This window comes from Peromyscus leucopus, chromosome 7 (assembly GCF_004664715.2).
Source record: "Peromyscus leucopus breed LL Stock chromosome 7, UCI_PerLeu_2.1, whole genome shotgun sequence".
Classification (NCBI taxonomy): domain Eukaryota; kingdom Metazoa; phylum Chordata; class Mammalia; order Rodentia; family Cricetidae; genus Peromyscus; species Peromyscus leucopus.
The window spans coordinates 111,215,620-111,242,020 of NC_051069.1; the positions used below are offsets into that span (position 1 = coordinate 111,215,620).

General features: G+C 47.6%; 1 long non-coding RNA gene across 1 annotated transcript in view; it reads left to right on the forward strand.

Annotated features, from left to right (window-relative positions):
- The first annotated feature begins 347 nt into the window (after nucleotides 1-347).
- LOC114707652 overlaps nucleotides 348-26,401 on the forward strand; it is a 104,863-nt gene continuing 78,809 nt past the window's right edge. The window contains exons 1-2 of the long non-coding RNA XR_003736682.2: nucleotides 348-650; nucleotides 4,809-4,859. This is a non-coding gene — a long non-coding RNA (uncharacterized LOC114707652). The remainder of the gene's footprint in view (nucleotides 651-4,808; nucleotides 4,860-26,401) is intronic.

A 26,401-nucleotide genomic window follows, 5' to 3' on the forward strand; every position in this document is an offset into this window, starting at 1 on the left:
ACAGTGAAGGCCGGCTGGTAGAGTGAGAGCCTTCCCAGGTTCAGCTGCGGTGATCACCCAGCACTGCAGCTAAAGGGGCTGGTTGCACCCTGCGTGCTCCCCCGCCTTCCCTGTGTTCCCCGGCTTTTCCAGGATGGAAGATGGGGTGCCCATAGCGGGTGGGGCGCGCCGGGCTGCCCAGCCGGGCGGTCACGTGTCCCCCTTCCCCCGCTACTGCAGCGGGAGTTCCAATCAGAGCGCGCCAGGGGGCTCCTCCCGGGCAGGAACCACCCGGCTCAGCGGCGCGGGGTGGGCCGCCGTCACCTGACCGCCCGCCCCCGCCCCCCGCGAGTAAGGGGCGGTGGTAGCGTCTGCTCGGTTACAAATGGCCCCTCCCGCCCCGCTCGCCCGCTCGCTCGAGCTCGGCGCAGACCCGCCCGGGACCGCTCCTCGCAGCAGATGCCTGGGTCCCACCGCCCTACCCGGTCACCGGCGATCCGGCCACCTCGGAGGGCACGCTCAGACACCCAGAGGTCCGGCCACCTCAGTGGGTGCACCGGGCACCCTGTGAAGCGACCACACTGCGAGGCGCGCTGGCCACTCGGGTGGGCGTGCTAGGTTTCTGCGGCGGAAGTGTGGACCACAGAGTGTGACTCCCCTTCTAGCAGTAGGTGAGTGCCCAGAGGGAGCGCTGGCGTGGGATGCTCTCCGACCGTGTGGGGACCCCAGGGTCCTTCGAGGCACCGGCGGATTGATGTAATGACTAAGTCAAGCTTGCAGAGAGAGTCCGAAGTCGCTAGCCTTCTGGGCCTCCCTGTGGAGTTTCCTCAGTCTCTGGTTTGGAAGAGAGCTTTGATTTGAAGAATTCCTGTCTTGAGATACTTGACAAAGGTTGAAAAGACACTCAGGTGGGAGCCGGTAGCTGCAGCTAGCTGGCGCGGGTTGGGTACTGCCAGAGAGTCTGAATGTGGGGGGCGGGGGCCCTAGTGAGGATCAGCCCCAGATAGGGCGAAGCCTCTGCCTCTGGTCACTCTGTCTCCAAAAGCCACTGGAACTGCTTTCGGAGAGAGGGAAACGGTGGCTATAGATGTTGCGGTGCTAACCAGCCAGCCCCTCTGTACTGCAGGTGATTCTGACAAGGAGGTGTGAGACTTGCACGTACCTAAAAATATTATCTTTACTTTATGACTTTGGGGCAGAAAATACGTGTTAAAGTGTTGAATTACTAGGAAAGATGTGAAAATCATTTAATTCGCGTTTTTGAGTAAAGTTTTTGTTTTAAATGCAAGGTAGAACAGGTGTAGGTATGTAAATCCTATTTTGCGACTGTACATTTGGTTTTATGGCTCTGCCTTGATTTTCTTTCTTCGTAGAGAGTTTCAGCTATATATTATTTTTACAACCCTCTTCCCTTCAAACAAAATCCTAAAAAATAGAAATAAATAAATACCAAGGTGTGTGTGTGTGTGTGTGTGTGTGAGAGAGAGAGAGAGAGAGAGAGAGAGAGAGAACAGGACTGGAGAAAGCAGTTCTGGAGAATAGAAGACAACCTCCTTTGATGAGTACAATGATGGCCAATTTAATTTGTCATATGCCACTGAAGGGAATGATAACATGCAGACTGGAGAGAAAATGAAGTAGGAGTTGCCCATGAAGGAAGAAATAGGCCCTAATCCAGCTGCACTCAGGAAAGAGATGAAGGCTAGCCCTTCCACACTGGAGCCGGATTCTGTCTTGGTGGAGGTGGAAGGGTGCAGTTTGGGATGCAAGCTCTGAGTTAAGACACCAAGAAGCATAGAGATGATATTGAGAGAAAGAGGGAGGGGAGAGAGAGAGAGAGAGAGAGAGAGAGAGAGAGAGAGAGAGAGAGAGAGAGAGAGAGAGAGAGAGAGAGAGAGAGAGTGTCAGGGTTGGGAAAATGGGTGTGTCCAAAGACAGCTCTTGGCCACTGACTCTAGCTGCACTGACTGAAGGGTTCAGAGGTCTGCTGACTCATAAGGAAGCCAGCACAGTTAGATTTTACTTCTAGACCTTAACCATACTTGTGAAATTTAAAAAATATATGATAAGCCTTATCAGAGAACCCAGTCCCCTCATAGCTTTCCTCTGGGAGATTGTCTCCTGGGTTTTTAGATTCACCCCCTTCATTTCAATACCCACCGTCTATGCTGGTGCACACACCTCATTTGACACAAAGGCTTTCATCTCCATTATAAAATTAGAAAGAGTGGCACCCTTAACCACATGATTATGTCCAAAGTATTTGTGCAAAATATTGGAAAACTGGAATGTGAACAATTCAGTTTTCTTAACAGCAAAGATTCTCTTTGCCATTGCAAGGCCAGGGAGCCCCACCCTGTTTCTGAGCCTCTGCATGAAACCAGGGAAGGAGCCCTGCAATTGCAGTGGTTCAGGGCGAGGCAGTGTCAAGCTTGGGTGTTGCCTACACTGCGTGCTCACTGACATTCTAGGGGGTAGACTTCAACTCATGTGCAGGGCTTCAAAGCCTGACATTTCTCCATTTCACCTGTCAGCTTGGCAAAGCATTGATAGTAACTTTGAGAGGCTGATTTTGATGGAAAGATACAAAATGCTTCCAAACTTAAGGTCTGGGAGGCTGACAGACAAGGGGAGAAAAAACGGCAAAGGCTTTGGATCTCCTGATGAAATTTCTTTACGAAGATAAGGTTTTGGAGTTGTTATTTATTTATTTTTGATGAGGTTTTCAGGTAATATATGGAATAAGCCAGCATGTGGGATACTCAAGAACCTGGTGTCTTCATGCGGGCAGGAGGAGGAAATAAATGAATGGACTAACAACCCTTTACTGCAGGGTCCACCAAGCAGAACCAGGTCAAGCCAGGCCACCTGACTAGAGGAAGACCACCTCTGCAGGACAAGATTTCAAATCTATAGGAAAGAAAGTGTTGTAAGCTCTTTGAAGAAAAAGGCATTATGAATTCCTAATTCCTAATTCCCATTACCACCATTCTGCGCATCGTCTCCCGCCGAGAGCGGGGCTGACCAAGAGGAAGGGAAGACCAAAGCTGCTTCACTTTTCTTATTTTTTCTCCCCTAAAAGATGCCTGCGTGGTTACCATTCATTCTTAAGGCAAATACATTATTTTAAGAGGAGAAAAAGATGCTTCTCACCTGATCACTAGCATGAGTGAGCACATTTCCAGATCTTTGCTGGACCTGTTAGCACTTACCTCAGCCATTACTCTGAGTGAAAATTGCATGTTCCTTTTTAAACTGATAATTCAAGTTCAAAGCTGATGAAGCTCCTTCTGTTCCCCCAACACAAACACCTTTCCCCCCTTACATTATCTTCCCCTCTCTTAAATCTACAAAACATACCTACAAATCCCAGCACCTTGAAGGCGTTGAGTCACAGGAACAATCAGGTAAATTGCCTGTGATTGCAGGTCACTCTAAAATCAAAACCGACTTCAGTAGCTTCAGGACTCAGATTGGCAGGATGGCTCTAGCGTTCTGCTTGGATGCTCGTGCCTTGGCAGCTATGCCTCAAAGGATCTTTTCCTAAGACATCCAGCGATTATCTGAGGGAGTTGGCACTGTCCGCTTGCTATTGATTGCAGTGTGAGAAGGTTCCAGAATATTATTGCCTTGAGTTCCCCCAGTAAATATACACACAGCATCGTGTGAGGAACATTCCAGAACATCCCAATGAAGCTAGTGATCTGACTGAATTAACACCTGAACTACTAAAGCATGCCAACTATGCTCATTTTTCACCCCAGGAGCACTGTTGCTAATGAACACAGCTTTTTCAGGGCACTGGAGAGTGTTGAAGGACAAAGCGGGGGTGGGGGGAGGTGGGGGGTGGGGGATGGGGGGTGGGGGGTATGTGATGTCTGATGTGGAGCCAGCCTCTGAGAATCTCTCCTTTTCATCTGAGCATGTCACATCACACTTGTGGTTTATAAGGAATTGGTTGAAAACCCAGTTTGCAAATCAACTTATTTCAAGGAATTTTAGATTTGTAATATCATTAGTTTTTGTGTATTTTAAAATTGATACATTTTTATTCTCTCTCTCTCTCTCTCTCTCTCTCTCTGTGTGTGTGTGTGTGTGTGTGTGTGTGTGTGTGTGTGTGTTTGAGAGAGTGAAAAGTAGCTTTTTAAAAACTAGAAACTGGGTGTGGTGGTACATGCCTATGATTCCAGCACTCTTGAAAGGCTGAAGAAGGAGGATCCATGTTCAAGGCCAAACCTTGTCTCAAAACAAACAAAACACAAAAGCCCCAATCCAGCAGTCCCCAGCCCCAACACTTGGAATTGCAACCCTTTTCATTTTAAGTGGCATTAAATACTTGCACAGACATTCCTGCAGGATTCAAGAATGCGCTTTGCATGCACATTCTGCCGCATGCACACACATCCCACACAGACCGAATTTGCTGCTCAGGATTATTTGATTTTCATTTTGAGGAGACTCTGAGGTTGTCAGGAGCATTTTTATTTTTGTCTTTCCTGTGGATATTAGATTCTGATTCGGTCTAGGTGGGCTATCTCCGGACCATCAAGACAAGCGATGAATGGATGGATATTGGTATTCCTATAAGCAAGGCAGGCACTCTCCCTCCACTTTTTTTTTCAGTGTCTCAATGTGTCATTTTTTAGGTTGCTAATTTGAAAGCAATCCAGTTCTAGGTGTTTGGAGTCAAATGCCATGATGAGTAGCATTGCAGCGGATGCATCTCGGAACTCATCTGCGTTGGTCAAACAACTACGACCTTTCTTTGGCACTCACAGACTCTGCAGACAACCCTAACTGCTAACGCTCTGGCTGTCTTGCTCTTGCAGGTGTTCTGACTCGTCCAGCTGCTGCCCCTCTGCCCGAGAGTAGTTCAAACTGTAAGTTCAACAAACCAAATAATTAAATATCGATAGTTTTAGAGATCTATACTGATTTTCCAGTCTGTCTACCCAAGATTGGGGAAGAGGGCTGGGGACCATGGCTCGGGGGACGTTTAACACAGGGACATTACATAGGACCCAGCCACATGACTGTCTATAACTGCCTAGGTCACTGCGACCTTTAACTGCCTTCCTTTGCGCTCTTCCTTGCTACACTGTAAGAGGATGTGAAGCTTTGGTATCTGGGTAATGCCGAATTGATATTTCCCTGATGACTTTTTCTTTCTGGGTGTCCCTGTATGTTTTAATATCTTAGCTCAGGCAGATGGCTCCTAATATGTAGTTACCTCCAGATTCAGTAGCTGAATTCTTTGAGGTCAGATGAAATTCTGTGGTTAGCAACTTAACCACATATACTAACCAAAATGCCAGCTCCCAGCCAGTGAAGGCTGTGCTCTTGGGATACTATACTAGTAGGTTAGAAAATGAAATGTACTGAAGTACCCAGCAAATAGCTGCATGGTGCAAGAGTTTACAGATTTCCCCAGGGCTGGACCTGCCTTCTTCATCTTAGGGTATCAAGTGCTTCCAAATGTGACTCTTTAAGCAAGAGAGATCGTCTGTACCGTGAAGGGATTGGTGCTAGGAGAGACGCATCTCCCCACTGCTTCACACACCTTGATATGTAATTTAAGATATTTTTAAAAAAATTATCAGGCATTTAATGCATTCTGTCAGTGGATGGGCTTGGAAAAGCTGGCTTTTAATAGAAAAGACATTTCTCTTACGTTCTCTTGTTTTTATGCCATCCTGTGTCTGCCTCATCTAAAACACAAATTTCTGTATCATTCAGTTCACTTAATACCACCTTCATGTTTGCTTCTCTGCAGCTCATTGCTAGAGCCACTAATAGACTTTCAACACAAATAGTGTATTGATCACCGAAATCTCTTTCGAGCTTGACTGAATATACATAATGGGGTGTCAATCGGAGGAAAATCTCATAATAAATGGCAGGCGACTTATATTCATGAGGAAAATGTCTTGGGCAGCACACAAAATATCATGTCTACTGTAGCATGACAAGCTCACCTCCCCGGTCTCGGCTAGTCTGCTGCATTCATGGTGGATGTTTAATAGCGAAGGCAGGGTTAGAATGCCGAGCTCCTGAATCTTTCCTTCCTTTGTTTGTGTGAGAGGCATTTTTGTACACTCCGCAGAGTATAAACATCTTCTAGAAGCACCGCCAGTAAGAAAGATCTTTTATACCTGAGGAATTCATAAATTGCAAACAAATCTGTTTAAGTTGATGTATATTTAAAATCAGCTACTGATTTATGCAGTCCATATTTTTAAAATTTTTACCATGTGTGTACCAGGGCATACACACACTGTATGCAAATATTTTCAATGCATATATGGGAACACACAGTATATTTAGAGAGAAGGCTGTTTTACATAAATTATTTTTAAGAGCAACCAAACAGAGGAATAGCCATGCATTAGGAAAGCCACATTTTAATCCCTCAACCCCCTTTAAGCCTGCTGTTGGGTATTATGTGAAGGAATCTCATTTTTATAATTTTACATGCAATTCTTTAAACTTACTTTTCCTGCCAGAAGTCTTGGATTATTTCTACAAACCCAGTACCAGAGAGGCTGAGGCAGGTGGCTAGCTATAAGTTCAAGGCCAGCCTGGGCTACAATGTGAGGCCCAATGTCAAAACAGTTGAATTACCAGGCCTGATGACCCATACCTTTAATCCAAGTACTTGGGAAGCAGGAGGTTCTTGGTGAGTTCCACACCGGTCTAGTCTACATAGTGAGACAGGTCTCAAATAAAACAAAGTGGTCAATCAGTCAATAAAAAAAGATGGAGATGGCTGGATCCCAGGAGCTAGCCTAGTCTACTTGGCAAACTAAAAGCCAAGGAAAGACCTTGTCTCAAGAAACAAGGAAGATCGTGCCTAAGGAACAACAGCTGGAGTTGACCTCCGGCCTCCACACTCATATGCACACACATGCATGTGTACCCACATGAGCATACACCCACACATGTCTACAGTTACTAATACTTCCTGAGAGCAGTCATTGAGGTACTAAGTGTTCCCAGAGAGAAGGGACCTTCAGGGTGGCCCTGGGTGGTGGTAGGCATTTCCAGCAGGGTCCAGTTTCTTTATCACTGACTTGGCAGCTGACTCTGTTGCCACTGGCTGTCAGTGCACAATCCTGCTACTAAGGGCTCATGGGATGTCCATGGCATTCGATGGCATGCTGCTTTACCCATGCAGTCTGGAGTGTGGTGTGTTCCCCAGTCTGCTGGCAAGAACAGCCATCACGTGTGCCTCCTCTTCTCTAAGCAAACAACGCCAAGGGCCTTTTGCTAATCAAATTTTGGTTTTGTAAAAATTGTTTAGTGTGTGTGTTTACAAGTTTGACTTACCACCGTGTGCTGTGGAAGTCAGAGGGCAACTTGTGGGAGTCAGTTCTCTCCTTCCACAGGATGAATTCCAGGGATCAACTCAGGTCATCAGACTTAGCAGCAAGTTCTGATATGCTGTATGTGTGAGGGGGTAGGGGGCATGCAAAAAGAAATTGGTGGTTGGAGAGATGGCTCGGTAGGTAAGAGCACTTGCTGCATAACCAGGTCCTGAGTTCAGATGCCAACACAGATAAAAAGCTAGATGTGTTCGTACGTGCACCTGTAACATCAGCGCTGTGTGGACAGACAGGAGGATGACTGAGGCTTGTTGGCTGCCAGCCTATCTCAGTGGGAGATCCTCTCAAGGGAATAAGACAGAACTATAGAGGAGGACGTTTGACATCCCCCTCTAGCCTCCTTGTATATGTGTATGCACCGCCACCCCACACACACTCTGGCCTCCTTGTATATAAGTACACACACACACACTCTCTCTCTCTCTCTCTCTCTCTCTCTCTCTCTCTCTCTCTCTCTCTCTCTCTCTGGCCTCCTTGTATATAAGAACACACACACACACACATTCTGGCCTCCTTGTATATAAGTACACACACACACACACACACACACAACACACATTCTGGCCTCCTTGTATATAAGTACACACACACACACACACACACACACACACACACACACATACACATACATACTCTCTCTCTCTGGCCTCCTTGTATATAAGAACACACACACACATTCTGGCCTCCTTGTATATAAGTACACACACACACACACATTCTGGCCTCCTTGTATATAAGTACACACACACACACACACATTCTGGTCTCCTTGTATATAAGTACACACACGTGCACATGCACACATACACTCTGGCCTTCTTGTATATATGTACAAACACACACACTCACACGCACACACTATGGCCTCCTTATATATATGTACACACACACATTCTCTCTTTCACGCATACACACACACACACACACACACACACACACACACACACTGGCCTCCTTGTATATATGTGTACACATACACATACACACTCTCTCTTTCTCTCTCACACATACATTCTGACCTCCTTGTATACATGTACACACTCTCACACACACTCTGTCACACACACACACACACACACACACTCACATGCACAAATGCAATTATCACCCCTTGGACAAATGTCTGTTCCTGTTCCCTGCAGCACTGAAGATGTGGTAAAGTGTGGTGTGTTGTGGTTTTCACGGTTTCCACCTCAGGTGGCATTCATACTGATCAGTGTGCCAATCAGGGCAAGTAAAACTGCTGGGCACTGAGCTTCAACCTTCCCTTTCCACAGCAAGAACCTGCATTTTTTTCCTGCTACTTTGATGAAATGTTTTTTGTTTGTTTGTTTGTTTTTTAAGTTTTTGGCTTGCAGATGGATTGGGTGCAAAGTTTGCTGAGAAAATGGATTACCAGAAAGCTGGTATTTAGAGATTCAGGGATGTGTATTATGGGAAAGCTTCCCTTACTAGTAAATGATAACTATAAAATATACCTGATAAATAATCTATACATATCTTTATGTATGTCAACAACTTGGCTCCAATTAAAAACTGTGTAGGGTATGTGTGGCTTTTCAGAGTCAGTCAGTTACATAGCTTATGCTTGGAGACTATCTGGTGAGACTTTAATGAAAGGTAAGCTTAAACTCAGTTGTAAGAACAAGCTCATGAATTTTAACCTACAGAGAAGTACACATGCAAAAGTTGGAAGAAAACTGGGACTTCTTGGATGTCAGTGATGAGAGAGAAAATGAAATCCTAGAGAAAAGAAAATTGGAAAGAAAAAACATTTCTAAAGAATTTGAGTAGGAAACCTGCATTTGTAGACCTTATTTGTCTTGAATGTTGGGTGGTTTAGTGATACATCTCACTGAAGTGGATGGGAAAAGAGCTATATGATTTTGCCGTGGGCCTGTTGGCACGGGCTCTACCACTGGACCACCACCTTTACTCACGTGATCCATTTTTTTCATTGAAAGAACATTAAAGTATCTTTTGGCTATCAGTTAGGTAATATAAATAAATACTTTGCTTAAATAGATTGCTTTCTTGCCAGTTTTTAACCTATACTTAGAATGAGGCTACTTAAAGGTAAACAAGAAAAATCTGGTAGAATTAAAAACAGCTTCAATATACCTATCAAATTTTGGGTAAAACTTTCACATCATTTAAAAATATTTTCAAGGACCAGGGAGATAGCTCCGTCGATAGAGTAGTAATCAGAGTTAAATACCTAGAAGCCATGTTAAGACAAGGGGTGAGGCAGGTGTGACAATAGATACTTGTAATCCCAGCATTAGAAACACAGAGACAAGAGCATCCTGGACACTTACTTGCCAGCCAGCCTAGCTAAGTAAGTGATTGAGAGACCCTGTCTCTAAAAACAAGGTAGATGTGACTGAGCAGCGACACCTGAGGTTGTCCTCTGGCCTTATGTGTGTGCGCGCGCGCGCGCATCCAGAACCATGTACACACAGACAGTACTCAACATCAGTGCTAAGCAGCAGAATGTAGAGCTGTTTCACAAACATGATGTCACCACCCCTAGAGTTTGCTGTTTTATGGCTGCAGAGAAGTTAAGAAAGGTCTAGAAGTCCTTACATTTTTGTTTCATTTTCTCTGTGTTTTTAGCAGCTTAAATGCAGCATGTGTAGAGTTATGACCACTGCATAAAAGGGCAGCGGAGACTAGTTCTCACAGTAATGCGAGACCAAGGGTAATACAGTGAATGAAGACGATAATTTGCTTTTAAAAACTTGTGAGGTTGGTTTTTATTCCACTTTAATAAAAAACACATTTGAGTAAAGAAAATTTTCAGTGTATGTAGTAATGCAGCTATCAGCAGGGTAATCTGGTGTAAATGACTTTTAATAATTTAGCTTTCTGTTTAATAAAAAGTTTATTTTTAGGTTTAATTGCTTGCTAGGAGAAAATTGAGAGAAATTTGCTAAGGGCATGTAACTGAGTGCCGTACGAGTTGGTTTCACCAAGGAAATACTGTAACTGGAAAGCCTCTAGCTCACCACCATGTGTCTCTCAAACCTCTAGATCACCACGAAAGCAACGACAGTCAGCAGGAATTCATATCATGCTTATTAATATATGTACACTATATAAGTATAGAAAACACTATAAGTACTCAAGTAAATTGATACTTAAATGTATCATTTCAAATGAGCCAAAACCATTCCTGTTTAACCAGAAGCCTAATACTTAGACATGGCTAGATGTAGAAAATTAAAGAAAACAGGCTTGTTGATTTCCACTACTTAGTTTTGTGTGAGGCACATACTATATTAAGTTGTTTTTCTCGAGGACTGGGAACATGGCTCAGTGGGCAAAACACTTGCAGAGCAAGTGTGAGGACCTGAATTCTGGTCCCCAGCACCAGCAATAGTGTACATCCATCATTGCAGAGCTCTTAGAGTGAAATGGGAGGTGGAGAAGGGAGAATCCTCAGACACTCAGAGCCTGCTGGCCTGGCTTACCTGTGTGGAACAGGGCCTGCCTCAGGCAAGGTGAAAGGGAAGGGGGGTGAGCACCCAAGGTTGTCCTAGACCTTCACATGTACACCATGGCGTGTGTGAGCCTACAGTCACACACACACACACACACACACACACACACACATGCTGCACACACGTGTCACATGTACACATGCTATGTGACCTACACACAAAACACACACACACACACACACACACACACACACATGCGTGCACACACGTGTGTGCGCATGCACACACGTACACACACGTATGCACACACAGATTTTGCCTTTTTAAATTTACTTTTTCATTGCTAGGCAGATTGCTCATAGCCTCACAGAACCTAGTGAATTTGTTTGTTTGTTTGGTGGGGTTGAGGAAGCTTTTAAGGAGTGAGATTCTTTTATCATTTAAAAATCAAAAGTCTGTGAAACCAATGAACCCTACTTTCAGCTTCAGTTTCCTCTCTCATCTTGCCGTAGCTCTGGTCTCCTTCAGACCATGTTATGGCCACAACAGTGTGACAGACATGCGAACCTGGTGAAAGAGGAACTGGATTGATTTCAAATCATCCAAATATCTGGATGCCTTGTCTATGAACTCTGTCCGCAGGGGTTTGAACATCCAGTATCAGAGCCGATGTGGTTCTCAGTCCAGACAGCCACCACTCTTCGTACCCTTCACCTTATCGCTGGATGGAACCACTGAGCTCTACCCAGACTGGGTTATTTTTCTGCTTTGTAGATTCCTGGGCTTTTCTACAAAACCCCTAAAACTGCCTTTTCCTCTTACTCTTACAAAATGAAAGCTTACAGAGTTCAAGATATGATTTTAAAACGTGAAACCTGCACAGACCACATGATCGGGCTCTTGTATTCGGGTACAGTCCTTGGACATCATTTGGGTAAACAACAAAATTTAAGCCTCTGTGAGGTTCTACCTACATGGTGAAGCACTAGCTTCTGCAGATGCTCTCAGCAAATGTTCCTCTGTGAGCAGACTAGGATGCCTTAAATCAGGCAGACGGACAAACCTCTAAGGCTAGGGTTGAAATTGACAGTAAAGTAAAAAACAGAACAGCACACGGTGAAGCAGTGACTACTGATGCCTCTCTGAGGTGTGACTAAATGCAAGAGAATCGGCCAAACGCCAGAACTTTCTACTTTTTTTCTTTTGTAGTACCCAATACATACCACTATTGGCGACTACAGTGGCTGGACCCTCTTAGCTGCACTCGCTCTGAACATGAGCTTATTTGGTTGTGTACAGAGTCAGCACCTGAACTGTGTCACGCATGCAACTCTGCAGAAATGGACACATTCTCTGTAGTACAACTGCTTAGAGCTTGAAAAATGTCAGTGTGGCAAAGACACTGAAGATGTTTCCTTACTTACAAATTTGTAAGTGTCACGTGTGGCTACATACTGGTTCATCCCACTTTGGCGACTGATGGACATATGTTGATTCTGCTATAAAGTCCTTAATGCTCTGGAAGTTGGAGGCTGGGCAGTGCCAACCATGGTGTGCCTTAAGCAGAAGAGCTTTATGACAGAACCTCTGGCCCTTCTAATTCTTTCTTGGCCTTGTCATCCTTCCTTTGGTCTGGCATTTGGTCTCTTCGTCTGACTTACACCCAGCCCCTGGCATGTCAAAGAACATTTCTTAAATCACCTTAGTACAGGCAAGACCCACTTATAGGCTGAGATACTTCATTCACACATTTGCACACCTCTACGTAGAGCCATTGACTCTCTTCCCCACCCACGGGTGTCACCACTGAGTTGACTGTAAAGGGTTCAGAGTCTGCTAGAGATACAAGCATCTTCAGGCAAGTGGGTTTTTCCCAGTGGATCCTGGTTTTGTCTGCAGACAGACATGAGGGAAGGGGAAGTGGGAAGAGGAGGCCATATGGCTGTCCTGCCCAGAGTGACCCTGTGCTACTCAGAATACACAGAGTACTCAGGTCTGTGTAAGTACAGAGAACAGAGCTGCATTAGGCAGACAACTATCTCACACCCAGTCCCATGTCTCATGTGCAGAATTAGAGCCTTCCTTTCTGTCTTCAGAGGAACAAGCAGTCGCAGCAGAATCAGAATCTTAGGGAAGAAGCTGGGCACTGGCCAGTGTGAGGTTCCTTCCCTTAAGTCTTTTGTGAAGCCTGAGTTTAGGGTCCTCAGTAAACATCTCAGCTAGTGAAAGCCTGACAGCATTTTTAAGGAACCTGCATCAGCTGTGTTGGAGTGTCCCTGGTCTGGTCCTCTCTCACCTTCCATTGTAGTCTCCTGTCTGCCCAGCACACTGGGCAGGTTCCCCTGGGCCTGTGTCTCCATGGTTCCCAGCTCTCCAAACAGAGCAGAGTATTCAGCACAGCACACATATACCAATCTCCTCCCATGCCACCCTTCTCCTAGGAATCTGGATGCAGGCCTCTGGTGATCCCCGGATGCCCCCGCCCTGCGTTCTCCTGTGGTGTCCATTTTCCTCCCGCTCTGCCTCTGCCTCCCCTCAGGCTGGCGCTGTCTCACATGTGTACTGCTCTCAGCCTTCCTCATGGCTTTCTGTCTCAGGCTGCCCTTGCCTCTAAAAGATCAAAAGTGCTTCTCACTGAGGAGAGGGTAGCACGGATCTCGCTCATCTGTCCTAAGCCAGCCTTCATGTGGCCTCCTGCCACCCTGTGGTGCTGCTCCTCACCATGCCCAGCCAGCCACTAACCTCCCTCCTCTTCTGAACTCACTGCCAGGTCTGGTTAGCATATCTCTCCACAAACTTCCTCAGGTGGCTTTGCCCTGAGGCCCTACACCCTCTACTTGGAGCTTTTTGCTCAGCTGTCTTGAGGGCTAGAGCTCTGGGCCATCCCAGCCAAGTCCCAGCTGTGCCTTTCCCTCCCTCAGGACAGGACATTTGCAGAGACACACTTGCTTCACACTCTACCACCAATGCCAAAGGAGTGTGACTTCTAAGTGCTCTTGAGTAGGTATTCTGGGCAGTGAGGGAGGTCTTTGGTTTTCCCTTGGGTATGAATGTACTTCTGCCACTGCTCATGGGCTGGCTCTCCCTCTCTCTCTCTTATATATAAAGTATATGTGTATATAATATATATGATATATAATGTATGTATACTCCATTCTGTAGGCCCAGCCTGCTGGGCTTTACCACCATTGCCCTCTGTCCCACTGAGACTGAGTGAGGTGAGGAGACCCGTCAGATACATATCTTACACATACATGTCATCCCCTGTCCTGCCCACTGTCACCTCTGCCCTGTGTTATCCTAGCTGCTCACTGTTCCTGTATCTGCAAAGTGGTTTCCTGTGCCGTGATGGTACTTTTGGAAAACCTGGCCCATCCCTCTACATTCTTCTATCACAAAATAACACCCTTAAGACCTTACTGGCAAGGACAAGCCATAAAGAACAAAGGCCAGTCCATCTCTCCAATTCTGTGGCCAGATCGAAGCTAGCCCAGTTTGATCCTTCCTAGCTGAGCCTGGGGAGCTCCCATTTCAAATACTGCTGCTTTGAGGGTAGCCTCAGACGTCCGAATCATGCTTTCTGAGTCCTTGGGAATGGCCCTGCTTTTGAGTGCCCTTGGTTGAAAAGCGTGGGAGCTGAGGGCTTCACCCTGCTGGCCAGGCAGGAGTCAGTCCTGGAGGAGGAGAGGGAGGCAGAGCAGGCAACCACAGCATCAGAAGCTGAGAGGAACCTATCAGTGCAGGTCTGAGGGACTGCGGAAGGCAGGGTTCACCAAGTACTACAAGTGTGTCAAGTGTAGGATAGAAATGGAGTACCAGCTTTGGGTCTGACTTGCTCTCACAGGCCCTTCAGTTCTGTCTCCAGGGTACCACAACCCAGATGGCTGCCTGCCTCAGCCTTCCTGACTGGCTGGGCTGGCACAGCTTTTTCTTATATGATCATTGACGAGGGTTACTGCTGTGTCTGCAGAGGTGCCAGGCCGCTGAGGTCATTGCAAGTCTGAGGGGCAGAGTCAGTGCTGACGGGTCTCCTCACCTCCCTCGGTCTCAGTGGGGCAGGGGGAAATGGTGGTAAAGCCCAGCAGGCTGGGCTACAGAGTGAAGAAGGACATTCACATGTCACTGGGAGGCCAGCCTTTCTCACTCTCGGTCCTCCCCCCACTGCAGCCCTCCTAGGCCATGTCCCTTAGCAGCCCCACAGGTCTGAAGCCTGAGAGGAGGCAGATAGCTCTGGGAGGCCCCCACACACACGCCTCCTCACCAACAAGGCCTGGGCCTTCAGGGAAACGTTCTTCTCCTCTTTGCTGTGAGGCTTGGGGCTGACAATTAAGCCACTGAAAAAAGAACAATTCACAACAGGCCTACACAGAGAAGTCTTCTCATGCCACAAATGGCCGAATCGTCCCTGCTGGCACCATTTATGGCTTGTGTATAGGAGGGACTGTACTTGAAAATGGTCAAGAAACCTTGCTCAGAAAAGGAGTTTAGCCGTTCTATGGATAGCATCCTGAGAGAGCTCATTGTTCCCAGCTGTGAGGCGGCCCGAGCCCAAGAGCCCTGAGTTTGCTCAGTGGGGGACAGGAGCACATGGGCACGGTGACAGCCACTCTGACTGGCAGAGCCTTGGTCATTGAGATTGTAAGGAAGGGAGGCTGACTCACGGCTGCAGGAGGGTGACAGGCCCTGCCCAGCCCCAGAACCTTCCGAGAAAGGACACAGTGGCCTGTGTGGCCAGGGAATCCGAGGTTGGCTTGGGTTTAGTGGTGACTTAACGTTACAGTACCAAAGGCCATCATGGAAAGGACAATGGCCGCTCTATCCACTCACAAAGACAGCGCACAGATGTCTCCTCTGAACCTTCTATGTAGACATGTTGGTCTGAAGACATCTTCAGAGGGACCTGGCGTGATTTTAAAGATGATCTCCACCTGCAGGAGTCAGAGCAGCTGGGAAGCCCCACTTTGGCTTATCTGCTCCCCACTTGGCTGGCTATACCAAGTCAGGTCTCTTTCACAGTACCTGTCCTGCCCTAATAGACTGTTGGAGAAGCAGGGGTGTCTGAAATGTAGGGCCTTATGCAGGTCAGAGTCATACCTAGTCACTGGGCCAGGGTCAGGGACATCCTCTGAATTGGGAATGTCCAGGGGTGTGCTCTGTGTCCCTTGGCCAGCTGGCCACCTGGTTCTTGAGCAGCAGCATCCAAGACATAAGGGACCTTCTCCCTTCCCCTGCTCATTATCATGGCTGTGTTAACTCTGCAGCATTGTCTGGGCTCTGCGCCTGACTGGCTGTTTCTGCTTTATCTCCATAACCACCCATGCGTTTTGTAAGTGAAGCATCCGGCCCAGGATGGGCAGGCCCAATGGCTCAAGGTGGCATGCTTTTTGCCATCCTGCTTTCTGAGGCCTGAACTCCACATGGTCTCAGCCCAGGCATCCAGGCCCTCCACACCACCCACTCCAGGTGCTTCTGAGTCATGAGCTGTGAAGAAGAAAAGGAAGGATGGAGTTAGAGGTTTGGTGTGCTCCAGGCCCTCCTTTCCCGTAGCTGCCTCTTCCCAGCTGGGCTAGCAAGCCTCAGGAACCATCCACGCACTCCCCAGGCCCCACTCGATTCTGCCTGATGTATAAATGACTCATTTCCTCAGCTTTTCCTTTTCCTTTACATATTAGAAGAATAAACATCCTGCACAGAGATTTATGTCTACTTTGATTAAATGTTCCAAAGACTATCATAGATATATGTGTCTAATATATATCATATATATATATATATATATATATATATATATATATATATATATATATATATATATAAATCCCTGATTCAGCAAAATCTGTAGCTATGTGCCCTCAGCCCTGGAAATGGGCTTGGGTGGGGTCAGCACCCAGGTACTGTGTCTTGTGACAGCCTTAGCCAGAAGAGGTTGGAAAGAAATGTGTCTTAGTTAGTTGTCTTGTTATTGTGACCAAATATCCGGAAGAAGCAACTTAAGGGTGGAAGGGTTTATTCTGGCTCATGACTTGGAGGGGTGCAGTCCATCCTGGTTTCGAAGGCACGGCAGCAGGAGCATGCGGTAGCTGCATCCACAGTCAGGAAGCAGGGGTAGATGGATGCTCAGCTCACTTTCTCCTTCTAATGCAGTCTGGAACCCCAGCCCATGGGATGGCCCTGGCAGTTTTTATGGTGGTTCTTCCCACCTCAACTAACCTAGCCTAGATAATTACTCACAGACATGTCCAGAGGCCTTCAGTGATTCTAGATCCAGTCAAATTGAAAATATTAGCCATCACAATTGAAGAGCAGGCTAATGCTTTGGGGTACACCGTGTCTGTCACCCCTGGTGCCTCAATAGCCATGTGAGCAAAATGAGAACCCGAGGCAGATGGGCAGAAGCTTGGGGGTGGCGGGGCGGGGGGCACTGACTGTAAGCCTCCATGCAGGGCTTACCTCCTGAGCTTGTTCACGAGTGCAATAGCACGTGCCTTAACTTAGACTTTGGGGACACATCCTGCCTAGGCCGCTTCCTTGCTGCTGTGTGTCTTTGGGCAAATAATTGAACCTCTCAAAAAAATCAGATTTTTGTAGCATGAATCGTAAAAGTTCTTATTAATAAAATCAAACCCGAGGCCAATTATTGGGGTCAATGCTGGTAGATCAGAGAGACAGAACAAGCCACGGCTATCTCACCTTGCCGGATCCTCAGCTGGTCTTGTTTCCTCAGACTGGAAGCCTCTGTGTCCTCATCCCAATGGCTCTCAGCTGAACTGTGCTGCTAGAAGCCTGAAAGCTTCACCAGCCAAAATGCTTAACCAGCCAAATGCTTAACCAGGCCAAATGCTTCTAGTTCCTGGTCCTCACACCTTATATACCTTTCTGCTTTCTACCACCACTCCCTAGGATTAAAGGCTGGCTTTCTGGGATTAAAGGCGTGAGTCACCATGCTTGGCTGTATCCTTGAACACATGGATTTCTGCCTCTGGAATGCTAGGATTAAAAGCGTGTACTATCACTGCCTATTCTTTATGTTAAATGTTGTGGCTGCTCTGTCTCTGACCCCAGATAAGTTTATTAGAACGCACAATATTTGGGGAACACAATACCACAGATTTTGACTCTGTAAAAGAGTCTTGTTACCACCCTGAGAAGTGTGCCAGTGGAAATAAAAGGCTAGTTTCTAGGAAGGGTTATTCAGAACAATTGGCTGGGAGAGCTTTCCATCCAACAAGTCACAGTGACAATCCCATTTCTAGCCCTCCAAAACCAGGAGAGTTCCCTGCCAGCCACATCTCAGGCTTTAGGGAGAATGTGTGCTGTGAGGTTTATTTAGTCGATCTGTGCCATGTGGAGTTCCACAGAGAGTCTGTTCTGTCTTCCACTTGTTTTTTCTCAATTGCTTCTTGATAAACGAGATGAAGACAGGCATCGGTCCATCTCTGGACCAGGCCTGGGGCTCCAGAACCCCTGTCCTCAGGTGTTTGCACACCCTCGGCTGGCCATTCTTCCCCTGATCACCTGTGCCCAGTGTGTGTTGCAGGGAAACAGAGCTCTACCTGCTGCTGTGTGCCCTTCCCTGTCCTTCTGACAGACTGTCCCTTTGTAAAGAGCTCTTCTTGGGCTCAGACTATGCCACACCCAGTGGTCTGCTCTGTGCCGCAGCTGGGCTGGTTCTGGTCCGTCACAGCCTCCACTCCGTATCTAAAGTCTACAGAGCAGACATCAGATGGTCCCAGGGGCTTGGGCTACGAAATTATACATGGAATGTCATTTGGGAACTCACCCAGCCTTCTTGCCCCTGCTGCTCCCTGGTGGGACATTCTTAGCTTTGTGTTGGTAGGCAGGGTGTGAGTGTGTTTCAGGGGACTGGAAGTCCCTCCTACAGTTGCCAGGCAGCCAGCTGCGTAAGCCTGCTGTCACCCTGGCACCTTCATCTCCCTCACACCCACACACCCCATTCAGAGTTGCCATTAACTGGAGCCCTTCCTCTGCTGTGGAGCCCAGACTTCCTGTGTCCATATGTGTCAGGGCCTCCTCCACCCGGCTTCTCCCCTCCCCCAGCCACTCACCGTCCAGGGACATCTTGTCGACAAGAATGTGTGTTGTACCTCTTCCTCTTCTCGCTTGAGCAGCAGTTCTTCCATGCTTGCAGTTTTATTTGTGTGCTTGGGATTGTTTGTTTTTTCTGGTCACCACTAGATACAAGTTCCACCAACGCTGTGTCTGTTACTCTCTGTACCTCATCCCTGAACCATCCTGACCATCATGACTCAGGAGTCGGGAAATGAACCCAAGAAGACATATAAACCAAGAAATGTCTGGGGACCCTCTGCTCAGGTGAGAGGACCCACTGGAAGTAACTGGACAGGAGCAAGTGGCCATAGAAGGGAGTCCCCAAGCCACCCACCAGCCTCTCCTGCCTTTGAGAGCTGCCAGGAGCCGCTCCGGCCAGGCAGCAGTACTGCTGGGTGCAGGGCATTTCCTCTCTGGTCACAAGACCCTGATGTGGCTCCTCATGCGCCTTTGTCACTGGTACAGTGCTGACACTCTCCGTTCACTGATGTCCAATCTTTGTGGAGTTATTTGACCTCATTTACTTCTCTCACTGGAGGAGGAAGTGGAGGGAAACTCAGAGAAGCTGGTGCTGCCTCCCCTCCCTTCCCCTCCGCTCTTCTCCCCTCCCCTCTCTCCCCCTCTTCCCCTCTCTCTCTTCCTCTCCTTTCCCCCTTCCCCTCCCTCCCCTCCCTCCCTCCTCTCTTCTCCCCCTTCCCCCCTTCCCTATCCTCATGAACACGCACTGGGCAATTCTCCCAGGAAGAAGCAAGTGTTCGAATTCCTGCCGCACTGTGACCCACACAGCCATCTCCAGGTCAGGACTGTTCAGAGATGATGGTGATTTGTAGAGAAGGGCAGAGTTTCTGCCCACAGGATATAGGTGCTGTCTAGATTTGTCCAGAAGAGGGTTGCCCTGTGTAGCTAACTGATGCTCAATCAAGCAGGCTGGAGATCTCTCCCTGGATTGAATGTTGTCAGTACCTGCGTGGAGTTTGGGGGAGATGGATGGCGATACAGATGGGAAGAGAAGCCTGCTCCAGTCTCTTCTGGGTGTGGCCCCCTTGCATCTATATCAGCGTCTGGGAGCTGTGAGGTGGGGCAGTTGGTGACACAGGACAGAGAATGTCATTCACGCAGGCACAGCTGTGGTAGGCAGGACGGGCAGATGGTGACGTGGTGGGGATGAGACAGTTAAAGGAAGTAGACAAAAGAACAGAACTCAGACAGTAGACACTAGAATTCAGGTGACTCTAGGCATGGCGGTGAGTGCCTCCAATCCTAGCACTTGGGTGGTAGGAATTCAAGGATAACCTCAGTTACATAGAGAATTTGTATGAGCTCCATGGAACCCAGTCTCAAAAGCAATCAGAAAAACAATTCAAGAGGCTGTTGGGTGTGAGGCTGAGTGTCCTATGTGTTTGTCAGAATTTTGGGCATGCCACTGACTGGCCCTGTGGCCTGGGGCGGGGTGGGGGGGTCCTTAACCCCTCAGCAGTGCTCAGAACAGCCTCTCCCAGGCTGCTGTACAAAGTGCTTCCCCTGCACAGAGGGAGCGAGCGCCCTGATGGCAGCTCTGGCCCATTGGCCATGTTCTTTCTGCAGCACCACCTCCTGAAGCCTGTCCCTACACCCTTGCCAGCGTCCCTGCCGGGGGTCCCAGGCTGTACTGGCAGGGCTCACTGAGGTGCGCGGGAGAGTGCACGGTCATGGCCAGTGTTTCTCCAGCCACCTCTGCTCTTACCTCGTCTTCACTCTGCTGTCTTACCTCCCTGCTTGTTCCCTGCCAGGCTTTCAAGGTCATGATGCTCTTCCCATCCGAGCTCTGAAGTAGGGGCACTGTTTACCCCACTGTGGTGATATCTTGTGTACCCTAATAAAATTTACCTGTAGATCAGAGAACAAGCCACTAGATTAAACATAGAGGTCAGGCAGTGGTGGCACACACCTTTAATCCCAGCACTTGAGATCTCATGCCTTTGCTTGGGAAGCACTCATGCCTTTAATCCCAGGAAGTGATGGCTGGGCAGAGAAAGGCATATAAGGCACAAGGAGACAGGAACTAGAGGCTTTTTCAGGCTGAGGAGTTGGTGAGGTTAGAGGTGGTAGCTGTGGCTGCTCTGCTTCTCTGATCTTTCAACATTCACCCTGATATCCTGCTCTGGGTTTTTATTAAAAGACCATTTAGAAATTCATGTTACACCCCACTTTATACCTGAGGCCCACCTGAGGGGAAACAGTCAAGAAAGCAACTGATCAGTCCTGACTACAACTTCGCCAGCTTCTTCAGACTATAGCTTTTCATCACAGCCTCTCCCAGCCAGCAGCAGTTGAATTTCTACTCTAGGAGGCATAGTGACTGGAGAAACTGAGGCAGCAAGACTGCCTAAGCTCAGTCTAGGCAACATAGTAGACCAAGGATGGAAGGGAGGGGGAAAGGAAGAGATCGCACCTTTGGTCCCTCTCCCCAAACCCACAAGCTATACACGAGCCATAGGACGGGAAGCTGCTGCTTCCTTTTGACCGAGTCCAGCCCCATGCTCAAGTCAGTACTGCTCATGCTTCTGAGAAGGCTTAGCTATAAAGGCTACAGTGTAGGTCACGCAAATCTGAGCTGCCTGGCAGGAAGGGTCTACACCGCCAGGCTCCCTTTAATCCACTCGTGCGTGATAGAGTAATTCTGCCTCCTGCTGACAGCACTGGCCCATGTAGGGAACCAGTGATGGTGGCCAACATGAGGGTGGTCAGGGCTGAAAGACCCCTCAAAGCTTCCATCTTTGGTGTCCATCCTGCTGTGAACGGAGGTGTTAGGCCTGCAGCACCTTGAAATCAGTGGACACACTCCTAGGATGTCAGCCGTGGGGTCACCTCCTTGCTGTCACTTTGCCTCTTCTGCAAAGTAGAACTGTCACTACCAAAGCTTACTGTGGTGCTGCAGATGTCACACTTGTGTAAATACGACCACATTTGGATCTGTTGTGTTTTCCTTTCACTGAGATGTTAATGGCTTCAACCATTCTGACCCTGTCACTGTGTAGAATAGAGTCAGTTTCTGTAATTAGGTTGTTGTAACCCTTCATGAGATACTCAGACAGCACTCTCAGGCCAGGGGTGCTGCCACCAGGCCAGCGAGATAACTGATGCCAGGACCAGGCAAGAAGATCTCAGGGAAGAAGGACCAGGAGGCCAGGGCACTGAGCAGGCAGACAAGACCAAAGGAGCCCTCTGTCCCAGGACACCCCCGGCTGGCAGTCACAACCCTGAATTGTGGAGTTGACTGGTTTGTCAACTTGGCCTAATTAGTCAGAAAGTGGACCCACAGCCTCTTTGCCCACGGGTCCTTGCTCGGTGTGCCAGGGCTGTGGCACAGGCTCCAGGAACTGTGCATCTTGCACTGTTTTGTGGAAAATAAAGCTTGCAAACCCAGTCTCGAGCTGTCGAGCAACTCATGTGACAGGAAATGTCTCTTGGCCTGCACTGAGGGTACAGAACGGGAGTCTGAGTCTGTGCAAAGGCAGGTGTGATTGAGACAAAAAGATCGAAATGTTTGAACAGCTGCAAATTCTCTGAGCAGTGGAAAAGTCCCAATACCACAAGATTTCCGCTGTAATTACTACAATAAACATTTTCCTATAGAGGATAAAAATTCCAAACTTGAACAAGGTCGCTCATCTTCCGTGCTATGGGAATGGTAGGGTTTTTGCTTTATTTTTCTTAAAAACAAGAAATGGTTCTACACTTACTAAATTACTTAAACCACCAATCAAATAGTTTATAGTTAGTACTACTTCTCCCAATGAATTTTAATCTCATGTATAACACTCCAATTTCCCCTATAAAATGGTTTGTTACCATGAGATATTATGAAGGCTTGTTTTTGTTCTTCCAAGATAAGCTTTTACATCTTCAAAGGGGTCACCAATAGCTGGGCGGTGGTTTCAATGCTTGAAAGAGAGGTGATACCATAGTCCACCTAGTTAAATGTGTACCCCATTCAAAATTCTGTTGATTCTTTGTATTAACACGGTATTTTGTGGAAAACTTGATATGGATTCTGTGGTGTCTAACAAATAGCTGGGTAGAGGCTTTCAGGAGTCCCACGCTATGAGTTTACTTGGCCCCTTCCCTACATGCCGTAATACCGAGGCCAGTGTTCAATGAGAAACTGGACAACAAGCATGGCCTCAGCTGTACTGGGAGACCTTCAGTTAGATGCTGGACACAGCAGTTCCATGGCCAACCTTGAACTAAAATGTCAATTGTCAAAGAGATTTTTTTTCTAAAAAAAGAAAAGTGTGTGTGTGTGTGTGTGTGTGTGTGTGTGTGTGTGTGTGTGTGTGTGTGTGAGAGAGAGAGAGAGAGAGAGAGAGAGAGAGAGAGAGAGAGAGAGAGAGAGATTTAATTAGCAAGTTAATCATCTATCACAGATTTAGAATCCCAGCCCTTCCTGAGAAGTGGGAAATGCTTGTATGTTCTATTAAGTGCCCATATAATACAGATTGATTTTAATGTTAGAATAAATACAACCTAGTAGGAAATACCAATCAGTGTTTCTCCCAAGCCTATGGGTGACCCTTGTCATTGAATAGTGGTGGCATTTGTCCCTCATGGGGTGTACTTCCCACGTCCCCGCAGGCTGTCATGTCTGCCTTGTTCCTTATGAGCTGGTTAAGAAGAAAGGAACCAAAAGGTAATTTGTTCTATCTTGGGTCTAGAAATTAAAATTTTACATATGTGTGACAATAGATTTTCAGTCCTAGAAAGCAGAAAGCATCTAGATGAAATGTTGCTGCTACTGAAGCTCTCCAAAATAGACAGATATAAATGATATTGATTGATTCCCATTGATTTTTTTCTTAGGATTTTTATTCTATGGAGTTGGAGTGTGTGAGCTGACAGAGCTGGCGGCGTTCTGTTTTTATTAGAGCTCCAGCAAATTTTAACATAAATGTTTCCTGAACATTCCATTTTTCAGGAAACCTGCATGAGAAAGCAGCACCCATCCGTGGGAACAATGAAGCATTCTGCTTTGTCTGCCTATAGGAACTGGGAGCCATGCTCCGGCTAAGACATGCCAGCCACCTCGGCACGCTTCTGAATTTCACAACATTCATTTTAAGAACAGTGACTTCTGTTCTAGGGGCCCAGGCTCTGTATGTTCTCTGTAACTCAGCAATTCTCTTCTCAGGTCTCCTCACATGGATGGATGCTTGCCCAAGGATGAATGAGAAAAATGGGGTGGTCCTGGGTATTTATTTCATGACACTGCCCACAAGGGCTCACTGGCCTGCAGGCTAGATGCCAGCTACCAGCCTGTGATTTCTCTGTGAAAAGAACCTTTCAGCTCCGTCACCTCCTGGAGAGAGCTGATTTTCCAGCAGTCAGGCTTGATCGGGGTAAATAATTAGAGAGCTGGAGAGCGAAGACATCACCCCAGTGCTGTGTGATGCCGCTAATGCAGCCAGCCTCTGTGACTCTAGGCTGATACTGTCTCACAATGTCTTTCTCTACAGCTGGGAGGGGGAAGAAAGATGGGGGGAGCGGGAGGCGATAACAAAGCCTTGCTTTGCATTGCCTTGAAAACCAAAGAAAACAGCTCCTTATCTGTTGTAGGGTGAACCTCAGTGGGCCCGCTCCCCTCCGTCTTCTTTCTCTTCAGGCATCTGCTTGCCCAGGGCAGTTACCTGGTCTTCCTGACTTGTTTCTACAGCTATGTTGCTCTGGGTTGTTGAAATGTGTGGGACTCTGGGTTGTGTAGGCTGACCACTGTCCTTATCAAGCAGACCCCTAAGGCTTTAATACAGTTACTCATGTGGTGGTGACCCCCAACCAAAAAAATTATTTTTGTTGCTGTTTCATAAATGTAATTTTGCTAATGTTATGAATCATAATGTAAATATCTGTGTTTTCCAATGGTCTTAGGAGACCTCTGTGACAGGGTGGTGGTTTGTACCCAAAGGGGTTGTGACCCACAGGTTGAGAATCACTGTTCTAAGGTTTAATGAAAAGCTCAGATTTTCTCTGCATGTATTTTTACTGATGAGGAACTGTTTAAGGTGGCCAAACTGATTTACTGAGAAATAGTAATTGGACTAATGGTGTCTTGCTACTTATGAGAAAGATGTGGTTATTAGTGAATAATATGAAATAGAATATAACTTAATTAAAATCATAACCACCAGATGGTTGTATAATTACAAAGCCTCCTTAATAAACAAGACCAAAACTGGAAGATGTGTCAAAGGAAGAGAGGCCATAGCTTTGGGCACCTCCCCTAAGCTGCATGGAAGACCCCCCCCCCCCCAGTATCAAGACAGGTAGCAGCCAGCTGGTCTACCTGAGCTAGACTCTGATTTACTCATCACAGGTCTCAGAATTAGTGGTATGATGAGGGCTGTTACCCGCTCAGCAGGCCCTGCTGGGTCCTGGGTTTATAACAAACAAGATAGTCTAGGCCCATCTAGAGAGTGTCACCCACTGTCAGCCTTGCCACACTTCAGTATTTTTATTGCTCAAGTGTATTCAGACCACACCTCCTCTATCAAGACTTTCTACCTCCTCCTCCTCCTCCTCCTCCACCACCACCACCTCTTCCTCCTCCTCCTTCTCCCTCTCCTTTTTCTTCTTCTCCTGTCCTCACTAATTCATTAAGAAAGCAGTTTGTCTTGGAATTAAAAGCAGCAATAGTTGGTTGGTATTAACCACCTACTTAGCCAGCCTAGAACCTCCCCCCTCCTCTTCCTCCTTCCCTCCTCCTTCCATCCATCCTTCCCCCTCCCTCCCTCCCTCCCTCCTTTCTTTCCTTCCTCTCTTCCCTCCCTCCTTTCTTACTCTCCTCCCTCCTCCCTCCCTCCTTCTTCCCTCCCCAAACCCTAGGGGCTTTTGAAGGCTGCTCTGAGACTGGGGAGGTGTCAGAGGACTGGCCACTGGCAAAGTGGGTCCTGGCAGGAACGTATGTTCCCGGGGCGTGGAGTGTGAGAGAAACCTCGATGCTCTCGGGTAGTGCATAGGACAGTCAGTCATCTGGAGAACCCAGCAATGCTTGTGGTGGGACAGTGTCCGGATTATGCGTCCCGGTGTCATCAGAGAAATCTCAGAGGGAAGCAGTATGCAGGAACCCTTGCTCCCTGTGCGCCAGCCGGTCGGGCCCTGGCGGGCAGCGTCTTTGTCTGTCTGCACCCCGTGCAGTGCTTCCCATTGATTTTTTTTGGCGCCGCGGGAGTTGGGGACCGGCGGCGAGTGTCTGTCCACATGAGGCGAGCTTGCTACAGCTGCGGGGTTCCTCTAACTTCGAGTCTCCTTATTACACACACAAAAAGAGGTTCCTCCGGCATCCGATGGAGCCATTCCATCTGCTAATGACGCGGACCCAGTAAGTAGGAGCAGCGCTCTAGCCGGCTTTGGGGTTGTGCGCATCCAGGAAACAGGGAACCTAGCAGGTGCAGGTGCAAGACCCTCATCTCCTCCACTTTGCAAGGTGAGCTCGCCCCTCCCCCCAACCTCTCCCGGCATTTTTTCCCCCTGGGGGTAAATTATAAGTCCCTGCTC